This window comes from Macrobrachium rosenbergii, chromosome 3 (assembly GCF_040412425.1).
Source record: "Macrobrachium rosenbergii isolate ZJJX-2024 chromosome 3, ASM4041242v1, whole genome shotgun sequence".
Lineage (NCBI taxonomy): Eukaryota > Metazoa > Arthropoda > Malacostraca > Decapoda > Palaemonidae > Macrobrachium > Macrobrachium rosenbergii.
The window spans coordinates 85,607,471-85,619,970 of NC_089743.1; positions in this window are offsets into that span (position 1 = coordinate 85,607,471).

Genomic DNA, 12,500 nt, shown 5'->3' on the forward strand with positions numbered 1-12,500 from the left:
ACCGAAGACCTGGAAACAGGTAGACAGGTGATATGAAACAGGCACTGGAAAGGAAGGACCTTCAATCTGTACTTTGGAAACGCAAGATCTCGTGGAATATGGGTCCGCAGATTTTAGTTTATGAAGTGGGTTCGACGCGTTGCTAATGACCCCACCGTGGGAGGCATCAGTCAACTAATGTTATGGAAGTCTGACTGTACAATGTACGGTATTTATCCACGATATAGCTGTTAAAGTATGGATGTGGAAGAGACTATTTTGTTTTTACTTTAATGAAGATCATAAAGAAAAACGTTCTCCCACTTGGGCTTACCCTTATCAATACTATAAGGATATACTGAGAACTGAATTAAAAAATCACAGTAGATGTTAATCGTGAAGTAATACCTCAGTGTCATAAAATATTTGTTAAAACAAAATTTCAAGTATTCTATTATCAAAATAATAAGCTATAATCAACTGTTTGATATGTCAGCTGTCATACATGTGAACATTTAAGATCCAAAACTATGGAAAACAGGAGCTGTGATATTCTTATTCAATATTTTCTTTACTCAAACACAAAGAATCTCTTCAATTAAATCTATTGAACAAGTAATAAATGCGCCGAAGTTTCTTCGGCGCAATCGAGTTTTCTGTACAGCGCATAATGCTGTATTAAACTCTCAGCCACGGATCATGAAACTCTCAGCCGCGGCCCATGAAACTTTCAGCCTCGGCCCGATGGCGGCCTGTGCTGTTGGCACCTGGGCGCCAGAGCGGCTAGCAACCTTAAATAAAATAAAAGCTACTTAGGCTAGAGAGCTGCAATTTGGCATGCTTGATGGTTGGAGAGCGTATGATCAACATACCAATTTGCAGCTCTCTAACCTCACTAGTTTTTAAGCTCTGAGGGCGAACAGAAAAAGAGCGGACGGACAGACAAATAGCCATCTCAATAGTTTTCTAAAAACGAGTAGTACAGTGGTATAACTTCTTCGTGATCACCAAGAGATGATTCAGGACTTAATATAAGTCATAAGCCAGAAAAATACTAAGCAGTGTTTTATCAATAGCCTAGAGAGAGAGAGAGAGAGAGAGAGAGAGAGAGAGAGAGAGAGAGAGAGAGAGAGAGAGATTTAAATTATTCTTTCTGCTGTCTTTGTTTGTGAAGTTCGACAGTTTAATGACAAAGCATTTGTTTGCATTTGTTCGCTAGCTGTTTTCCTGAGAAATGGAACAAAATGGACTGCGTGTCAATATGATATCAAGAGACTGTTTTGTAAACAGGTTCTTAATTAGCAGAGATTTCCGTTTTTATTTCTTTCGTTTTCTCTCTCTGTTTGTCTGTCTCTTTATTTTATTACTGGTGACAGCAAGAGGACAAAAAACCTGCTTTAAAGAAAAAAAACTTTTTCTACTTTCAGTTTTTTGCCTTCATTCTGACTAGCCGTGATTATGAGTCATTGAATTCATTCTAACCTGAAAATGTGATAATTGTTGAGGTACCTTGACTCTGCTTCTGTCTACAGTGCGCCTTACATTAAGCATAAGTGATGTTATTAAAGGTTCCTTGTAATGATACTTCGCCTGCTCAGAACTTTCCGTCTGTTCACCTTAGTCTTTTACCTCTTAGCTGTCCAACTTCTTTAGCTTCACCTTGCTCCGGTGTTCACTTCTTATCTAGGGGTAAATTATTCTAGAAATCCTTTTGAGGGCTTTGTATAATAATAATAATAATAATAATAATAATAATAATAATAATAATAATAATAATAATAATAACTGTACTTCTTATGCTTCATGAAAGTCCCGCCTCACAGCAATACTTTACTTGCTAGTTCCGGAACCTGTCCTGTAGGAATTTAAAGAAGACTAAACAGCTTCTACTCCTCCCACCCACAGCAGGGCGTTCCAGGCATTTCAGGCACATCAGCTGAATGACCACATTGCTCAACAAAGTCCCAACGAGATATGGCTCCGGCTTAAAGAGTGGTGAATTACAATGAAGGTTTTTTACAGCCTATTAATGTCGACATGACATGATACTCACATTGCACAGCGCTAGCGGAAACACAAGACTCCATTTTGAGAGAGCCTGTTGTTTTCCTTGTCAGAAAAAAAGAATGAATGCCTTTCCATTTCCTATCAGCGAGAGACGGTGAGAAATTCACCGCCAAATTGTAGAAAGGAAGATAATTTGTGAGTCTGAATTTTAAGAGAGAGAGAGAGAGAGAGAGAGAGAGAGAGAGAGAGAGAGAGAGAGAGAATATCCATCAATAGCCAGGCGGATGGGGAGACAATTTCTTTCAGAAGACACAGCGAGTCATCAAATCAAACTTTGTGAAATTGCCTCAAATTTAAGTTGCGGGAAGACTGGATTGGGGAAAGGATGGTGTGTCTTTCCTTTCAGAATAACAGTCTGTCAGCGAGAGAGAGAGAGAGTAGAGAGAGGGAAGTTGTAGGCCATTAAAGTCAGAGAGAGAGAGAGAGAGAGAGAGAGAGAGTTTTTATCTAAAGTAAGTAAGATGGAAGTTGTAGGCCATTAAAAGTCAGAGAGAGAGAGAGAGAGAGAGAGAGAGAGAGAGAGAGAGAGAGAGAGAGAGAGAGAGAGAGAGAGAGAGCTTTATCGAAAGTAAGGGTGAAGTTGTAAATCTTTGATAGTCAGAGAGAGAGAGAGAGAGAGAGAGAGAGAGAGAGAGAGAGAGAGAGAGAGACCATTGCATATAACATTGGTGTAACTTTCACGAAACTTAGGTACTGCACAGGAGGTGAAAATAAAAAAAAAATGAAAACGAAGTTGACCTAGGATATTAAAGACGTTTGACACAGTAACAAGTCAACGTTGTTAGCAATGAGAATAAGAAAGATAACAAATGTGGTAAGCGTAAGGTCATTTCTCTTTCAAATTTGCTCTTGGCGTTACACAACATTTTCCAAACCACTTAAAGCAGAAACGCTGCGTCTTTAATACTACCTACTAGTCATTTCAGGGACCGCGAGTCGTCGTTTTTCTCAAATATCTTTCAAACCAATTTTTTAATAGAAATGTTGTTTTGTCACAGTGTACAAGACACCTCCCGCTAATTTCGGGTAATATAGTGCATTGTCAAATTGTTTTAGTTAAGGCGTTTACTCTTGATTTACATGGTGTTGCCAAGCATCGCCAAACTATGCATTCGAACGTCCATTATCCCCATCCCGTGCCTCCCTCTCCCTTCCCCTCCTCATAACTCCCTCAACCCACTTTCCTGGCCTCCCCATCTCCGCCCCCACCTTTCCTGTCTATGGGGGATAGCGGACGTTCGATTGCGTAGAATAATCCTGCTGACTCATGCGACTTTGCCTTTAAAAGGCAAGAGTAAACGCCTTAACTAACACCATTTGATAATGCACTGTATTACCAAAAATTAGCGAGGTGTCTTGTACGCCGTGTCAAATTACCATTTCAATCAAATAATTAGTTTAAAAGATATTTGAGAAAAACGATGACTCGCGGTCCCTGAAATGGATATAGTAGTTTCGCGCTTGAAAAGTTTGTGTCATTATTTTGGGGCGTAACTGTCACGACTATGAGACACTAGTAGACGCCTTCCGAAGCAAACGGTGGCATCATTAGAGATGGCCGAAATGGCAAGGCCCGACCCACAGGACGATACGTACCGCCCAGAAGCCCCGACCCAGGTATGCCCTCCATTCTGCATACTTATTAAGGGAAAATGGTGGAGTTCATTTTCCGTAGACTGTCGTTGTTACACACAGAAACGGTATGTGTATCTATATATTTATTTGGATATTATTACAATGAATATTTTCGGGACGTAAAACATTTACAGTAATTGTAACGGGAAGTGCAAGAGGCACATTAACTGAAGACAGAGGTGAAAATGATGAGATGAAACCAAATGATCAGCTGACAATGGCGGGAGGAAGTTTCTTCCTGCTCATGTCAAGTAATGATTGATTATGTCAGGGAAAGTTGGAAACTACAAAAACATGCTTGCAATTTTGTACAATAAGAGAGGCTGAAGTAAACTTTTACAAAGATGTATGGAGTAATAAATTTCCTTTCATTTACTTTTTTTATTTTAAATACATTAATGTCTATTTGTCAACATAACAGTCATATTTGTTGAATGAGTTCCCTTTCTGTTATGATCTTCATTTCATTTTCACGTCATTTTCAAACAGATTTTATTTTATGATATGGAATCTTGCTTTTAACCTTAATGGTCTTTTAGTTCTCTTTTAACGACATTAACGTAAATACTGATTCACAAAAAAGACAAACCACTTGGAAATAGAATGAAATTCAATAAATCGTGAGACGATAGTTCTCTGGTAAAACTTAGAATCAATTCCGTCTCTCCTCGGCATATTTTCCCCAAGTTAATATGGAGAGATAATGTAATCATTTATCCGAACACATGTTAATTAAATTTTAACTTACAACAAATGACGAACAAGCAGTCATGTGCAGCGTGGTAAAGCATGCCTTGTCCTCATTTGCCTAATCGGATACAATCACTTTTATGAAAGAGATTCTCATAGGTGAATTAAGTACAGGGAAATACTTGAATAATACTTGAGTGATACGAAAACGCAAAGCGTCAGGTCCACGTCCGGTTGTATCTGGATATTCTGATACTCTTAATCTATTATTGTTCATCTTCTGCTTAATCGAGGAGGATTAAATCCTATTTTCCAGACAGGAAATATTTATAATTCACTAACCAAGAAACTCTGTTGAAAAAGGATTGTTCATTATTCTGATTGTAACTTCACATGTATGAGAAACACTTTTCAGGACAATCAGTTCAGATACATTAAACGAGATGAATGAGAATTTTAAGAATTAACATATCTTGGAAAATTAAGAATTAATTTTATAAGATATGTTAATTCTTAATTTTATAAAATATGTTAATTCTTATGGAAATCTTTCACCAATACAACTATGATATGAAACACATGGCGATTTCCATTACTGTTACAAACATTTAATAATAATAAAAAAAAAAGATAAAATACGAGTAATTTTATTAATTCACATGAGACAACCTATGAGCTCTCATCATTGCAATTTATGCACCCTCCAGATTGATATGGTGCAAAAATAACAGTGCATTTTGGCGGTGTCTAGTCCCCTCTCGGCAAATATGCAAATGGCATATCGAAAAGAACTCACTCCCGGTACGCCTTTGGAAGCTGTTCAGAGTTTTGAATATTATTTGCTTAATTACATTAACGTCCGTATAATCACTGGACTCTTACTTGCATTTTGGTGCACTTTTGCGCGAGTTATTTTTTCTAATATTTGATTCTGTATTATTCGTAATGCTCTTTGCATATATATATATATATATATATATATATATATATATATATATATATATATATATATATATATATATATATATATATATATATATATATATATATATATATAATATAATAAATAAATACATACATACATACATATAATTCTCTCTCTCTCTCTCTCTCTCTCTCTCTCTCTCTCTCTCTCTCAATATATATATATATATATATATATATATATATATATATATATATATATATATATATATATATATATATATATATGATCAGATAATTTTTCTTCATCTTTAAAATGTACTGAACTTATTTTTTTAAGTATATATGTATTACAATTCATGAGTCCTTTCTCCTTATACCTAATGATAAAGCAAGATGCATGTGTGTGTGTGTGTATATATATATATATATATATATATATATATATATATATATATATATATATATATATATATATATATATATATATATATACACACACACACACACACACACACACACACATATATATATATATATATATATATATATATATATATATATATATATATATATATATATAAAATACATAAAGTTAATGACACAAATTAAGATGCAGATTTATCCTACTCATTTACTGGATGAAATTCATGACTATTTATATAAATGTCTGAATTTTTTATGCTTTGAATGAATATAATTTTGAGTGATATCAATCTTAAGGTGATTTGTAATGATTTTGAATGTTGCAAGATATACATGAACAGATTGGAAAGTATTTGTGATACCATCTTGATATTTTTCTTTCCTATAACACTTGTATATCATATTTTCTTGCCTTTACTCTTCTACGTTTATCATAATTTATTTATTCCTCTTTGGCATTTAAAGCAAATAAGAAAAACGTACCAACTACTTCAATATTCATAACAACAAACTGGATCGCGTATCACTGATTCAATTAATTTGTCTCTAAGTAATTACTCACCTTTAATAAACGTGAAGCAAAGGAATTTAAACATATATTTCATAAATAAATACTTGATAAAACGACTTTGTCAATATTTGGTTATACATTGGACTTTGTTAGTAATAATGACTTAATTTCATGACCAGAAAGTAATATCCACACAAATATTCATAACTGATATATCCAAATTATTTCAACTTCCAGGAACCGAATATAAACCTAGAAATAAATATCACATTGAAGAGTTTCGTTAACTATTTAATAATTCGTCGGTGCCGCTGAAGTCACGTACGGAACTTTAGAATACGAAAAAAATCCTATATTAATCATGCGCTATATTTCATAATACCATTTTCCCTTTACTTACTAATGAAATTTTATATTTAGTTAATAAGTTCTGGAGGAATATCTCATAATTGTAAAATATTTCAGGCTTAGATTATATAGAACACGTACAGTATTCACAGGATGTTTTGTGCTGCCCTGTAACAAATATATTATTAAAAATTTGCAAAGGAAATTAAAAGGAATATGTTTCTCATATTTACAGAATTTGAGTCTGATTTCGGTCTGGGTAGCGCATAATAACATTCACTGTGTATTTGGTGCCACTGAGTTTTCTAAACATGTTAATTAAAAACTGCAAAAGAAATTAATAAAAATATGTTTCTCCTATTTATAAAATCTGGGTCTGATGTCCGTCTCGGCAGCGCATCTGCGCACGTTGTTAAATCACAGGAAGATTGATGGCGCCTTCCATTTTCCTTCGGTAACATCTGCGAATGACGATCTCCCCGAGACGTTTTTAGAGGATTCCTTTCTTATTCCATAGATGTCGCTCGCTGTAACTGCGGGGAAAACCAGGGCTCAGTCAGGTAAGAGACCGTCTTCTGATTCCTTGCATTTTATGGCAGTAAAAGTTTTAATGAAGGAGTCTTTTTTTCTGAATTCAAAACTTGCGTTTGAAAATGGAGATAGTTTGCGTACAGATGTCGTACCTGATATCATGACTTTTTCGTCTTGATCCTTCAAACTAATCACTATTGGCACGGTATCATAAATACTCTGGTATCAATGTATAATATCCAGACGATGATTTCATCTTTGAAAGCACTGTATATATATGTATAATATATATATATATATATATATATATATATATATATATATATATATATATATATATATATATATATACATATGCATATACAATTTAATATATATAACTATATATACATATGTGTATGCATATATATATATATATATATATATATATATATATATATATATATATATATATATATATATATATATATATATATATACAATAAGTGGTTGGATGAGGAAATATTAGGCGTAATAACGGAAAAAGCGGAGATAATACGATGAGACGCTGCATGACAGAGCAGGTATACATTAAGTGAATAAAAGGTTAGCCTTGAAGGAAGTGTAAGAGAAAAGCTAAGTAATATACAAATAGTTGGAAGGTGAGTGAGAACTTGAGGAAGAAGTGGCGCTACAAGGTAATCAATGCAGAGAAAAAGTTCAGTTACCAATAGATCTCAGAATAAAAAATACAAATGGAGAGATGATATCTGAAATACGAGCAGGGCTGTTTCAGTGGAGAGTATGTTTTAAATATTTGTCGAGTATAGAAGATAAAAAAAAACTGATGAATGATACAAGAATGGAAGGGGTTAGTGTAAGTTTAAGAATCATTTTAAAAATGATTGCTGACGTATAAGAATGGCAATCACAGATTTATTGAAAGGGGAGAGGCCGGACATTGATGGGATTGCAAATGAGTTGTTTATGTGGCTAACCAAGAGTTGAAGGTAAATTTGGATATGGGAAGATCTCGAAAGGCGTGGATGAGAGGAATAATAGGCCCCTTGCGTAAAAATAAGCATAATATAAGAAAATATGAGAAGTATAGTAGCAAAGCATTACTTTGCATAACAGGAGTGATTTATGAAAGAAGTTCCAGAATCACTTTAGGGAGAACTCTGAAAGTAAAGGGTAAATGCTGCATGTTGTATAAATAAGCCTAAACGAAGGTTATGATAAGACTGCATAGTATAAGGGATAAATTGTTGAGTTATTAATAGTTTTTACGATGAAAGGAAAGTCTGTATTGGAATACATGTACAATATATATCTTGTGACTGATTTGGCGTAAAAGTGTGTCTGAAACAAGGATATGTCTACAGAACTTGCATAGAATTGTGAAATAAAAAATGCATAGTGAATAGGGAAAAAACGAATGACACTTCCGAAACTAATGAAAAAGTCTGAAGGTATTTGTATGAGAAATCTGAGTCTAAATGTAATACACAGTAAAATTATGAGAGTAAAAGGAAGGGGAAGCAAAGTAATAATTCTAAAAGGAAAATAAACCTAGTAAATGGTATAGATAGTATAAGAATGGATTACAGAAGAAGTGAATCACCAAATAAGTGAAACATAGCAGGTATTAGAACGTGCAAAACAGATTGAAAAGGCCTAAAGTATGTATGAAGCCAAAGGTGGAACACATGAAAAGCCTGGTGAGTCAACTCTCCTTTATGGAAGTGGAGTCTGGATGCCGAATTCAAATGAAATGTAAAAAAAAAGATTGAGACTGTGAAGATGGGCTTTTTACATGGTATTTGCTGTGAAAGAAATTTCGAAATTGTAAAATGTGTGGAGATTTGACAAGCTTTCTTTCTCTCTTTTTCTCTTCCTTCCGAATGCCTGACATTTTGAAAAGAGAAACACAAACTTTCTCTCTTATCTGTTCTAAATTAATAGATTTTCTGTGTTCCAGTTTTTTCACAGTTTACAAAAGTAGTAATTTCACCAAATTTTTATTTCATGACCAGCTCTCACTTCAGTGAATGAAATAATTACAGTCATTCCCCTGCTGTTGACAAATATTGTTAGTGTGTGAACGTGCGCAAATGATTGTAAAAGTAATGTTGAAATCAGAGAATATAAAGGGAGGTGAATGCTGGTATATAGATGGGAATAATGAAGAAATGAAATAAAGGTCCAACACCATATCGATGCATATTCATGGAAATCATCAAAGAAAACCTTACTCCTTTCATCATTATGACCAAACTGTATTCAAGTGTAAATGACTTGAAATGCTAAATTATGAAATAAAGCATGTAAGTTGAACTCTGCATTTTGAGAGTGACAACCTTGTTTCCTTAGTGAAGAAGAATATCCAGTAGATAAAAAAAGAGAAATCTCTACATTTTGAGAGTGACATCCTTGTTTTCTTAGTGAAGAGAATATCCAGCAAATAAAAAAAAAGAAGAAATTTTATCTCATGCAACAACATCATTCAATAGGTTCTAGCGTCCTTTGATGCAAGCCATGAACTCCCACGAAATGCCGAGCGTCCTTCCCACAGGGAATATGGGGAACAGCAAACCACACAAGAGGAATCAGAAAGGGAATTTCAGCAGAAGAACGGAATCATGATTCCCAAAGGAATACTGACGAGAAAGAATACGCGGAATCGATTCTTAAAAAAAAGAAACTACCTGGAAAAAGGAGAAGCGACGTTTAGAGACTGGAAGAGAGAGAGAGAGAGAGAGAGAGAGAGAGAGAGAGAGAGAGAGAGAGAGAGAGATTTCATCTGCATTATGTTTGTAATCTTTGAATATGAACCCTTGTTTCATACAGAGCAAGTGTTTGATAAACATTCGTTTTTTTTTTTAGGAATGTGACTAAAGATATATACAGCCTCTTTGATGTTGAGTCAATTGTTATGAAAACGGTGATGTCATTATTGCTTTGGCCTCTCTCTCTCTCTCTCTCTCTCTCTCTCTCTCTCTCTCTCTCTCTCTCTCCCCATCTTTCGGAGAATTCGTCTTCAAAAACGCCTAATATTGGGCCATGAATATGTCTTGTTTTACATCCATTAGCCAAGTTTCTTTTCGTCGTAAAATCAGAGTCTGTTTTTAGTATTATCACTGAATTTTATTTTTATCAACTGGACACTTTTAAAGTTAGCGCACCATTTAAAGTTGTAAACCCCCTCCTTCTCTTGTTTATCAAGTTAAAGTTATGATCATTGTTATTATTATCTTTTTATTAATTTTTTATATTTTTTTCTTTTTAAATAAGTGAGATCTCTTCCTTCTGTATTCCCTATACCTCTTACTTCTTCCTAATGAACACCATATTCTTTGGAAGCTTGAATTTCAAGTCAATGGCCCCTGTGGGCTTGTTCTATAAGAATTGGGTTCAACTTATGAATAATAATAATAATAATAATAATAATAATAATAATAATAATAATAATAATAATAATAAATAATAATAATAATCCACAATTATATAGTATATATATTACTATGTAAATAAACAAATATATCACCACTTGAACAGGTTATATATAATAAACAAATGTTTAAGACTTTCGAACACTTGAAAGGTGTTCCCCATCAGTGCTAACGTTAAAATGTAAAATCATTTTACATTTTAACATTACCACTGATGAGGAACACCGTTCAAGTGTTCGAAAGTCTTTGTTTATGTTATACAGTAATATATTTACCATATAATTGTGGATTTTTATTACACAGATTGTTGTTTTTCACGAATTGTGACTCTCTTAGCAATAATAATACGGTTAGTTATTGAAAATCTGTGAAATCTGTGTTTGTGGCGATGTGGCGATATTATTATTATTATTATTCTTTTACTGTTACAACTTTAATTGACCTTCCCAGACTCTGGCTCAACTTCCTACTTGCAGGTGAGTGGACCGTTGACGGGTAGGCCAGGAGTAATGCACGGTCCTACTTGATTACAAATTTCATAGATGAGCCAAACTTCTGCGGGATATTCATAGAGAGACACTGATTAACTGGTCTTTGGAATTTTAATCGTTTTTCTAAACGATGTGGTTTGTAGAAAATTTTCAAATTTTGAAAATTTCTTTTTTGGTTCTTGCTTTTCAAAATCCCTGGGAATTGAAATGCAACTTTGTTGTGAGTCTGGATTTACCCTGAAGACGACTAAGGATGGTGGATACAGCTGTGGGCTTAGAACTGAATAAATACAGTGATATTTCAGCGGTTCTGTGAATCCCTCCTGACAACTGAAATGACACTTGAGATATATGTTTATATATATATATATATATATATATATATATATATATATATATATATATATATATATATATATAAATAATATATATATGTGTGTGTGTATATATACATGTATAAATAAACACACACATATATAAATATACATATATCTCATACATATATATGTATATATATATATATATATACATATATATGTGTGTACATATATACATGTATATATGCACATAGATATATATACATGTATATACAGTATATTGCAAGTGATATTAAAGGGCTTAATAAAAATTAATATGCATGCCGCAATCATTCAGTCGGTATGTAAATATAAATCCACACAAACGCATGCGCAGACGCGCACACACACAAGTATATAGTATATATATATATATATATATATATATATATATATATATATATATATATATATATATATAATAATGCAGGTCTATGTATGTGTTTGTGCAATTTATATTTACACACCGACTGAATGATTGCGGCATGCATATTAATTTTATTAACTGCTTTATAACTTTTAATGACATGCACTCGTTGATATCCTTCCCTCAATTTTTTCTGTTTTCCCGATTATGATTTTGGCTGCATAATTAACGCGTTCCTTTTTCGGGTCTAATTAATTTCGAATTTTTGACAAGGGCGAAATTCATTAACTTCGCTAACGTGGATAAACCTGTCCGCGGTGTAGCGACCCTCAAATGTAAAAATTAAATTAAGGATTATTTCAGAAATGACACAGATCGAATCATTCTGCGTCGATGCTTCCACGAATTTTTGCTTTAAGTTCATTTTCGTCAGAATTATTTTTTTTTGTCCATTAATATATTAAAAATCATTTAAAAATTATCACTCTACTGGACAGGGAGATATGTCCTTAGTCCCTTTCATTTTACAGGTTGGATATTGAAATTCACAATAAAATCACACATTATTATTATTATTATTATTATTATTATTATTATTATTATTATTATTATTATTATTATTAAAAAATACTCATAGTAGCATGAATCTTAAAATGGAGAAGCAAATCCACAGTTATGTATATGTACATATATTTAAAGATAAATCTATAATGATTTATCTTTAAATACTCTCTATAACTAATG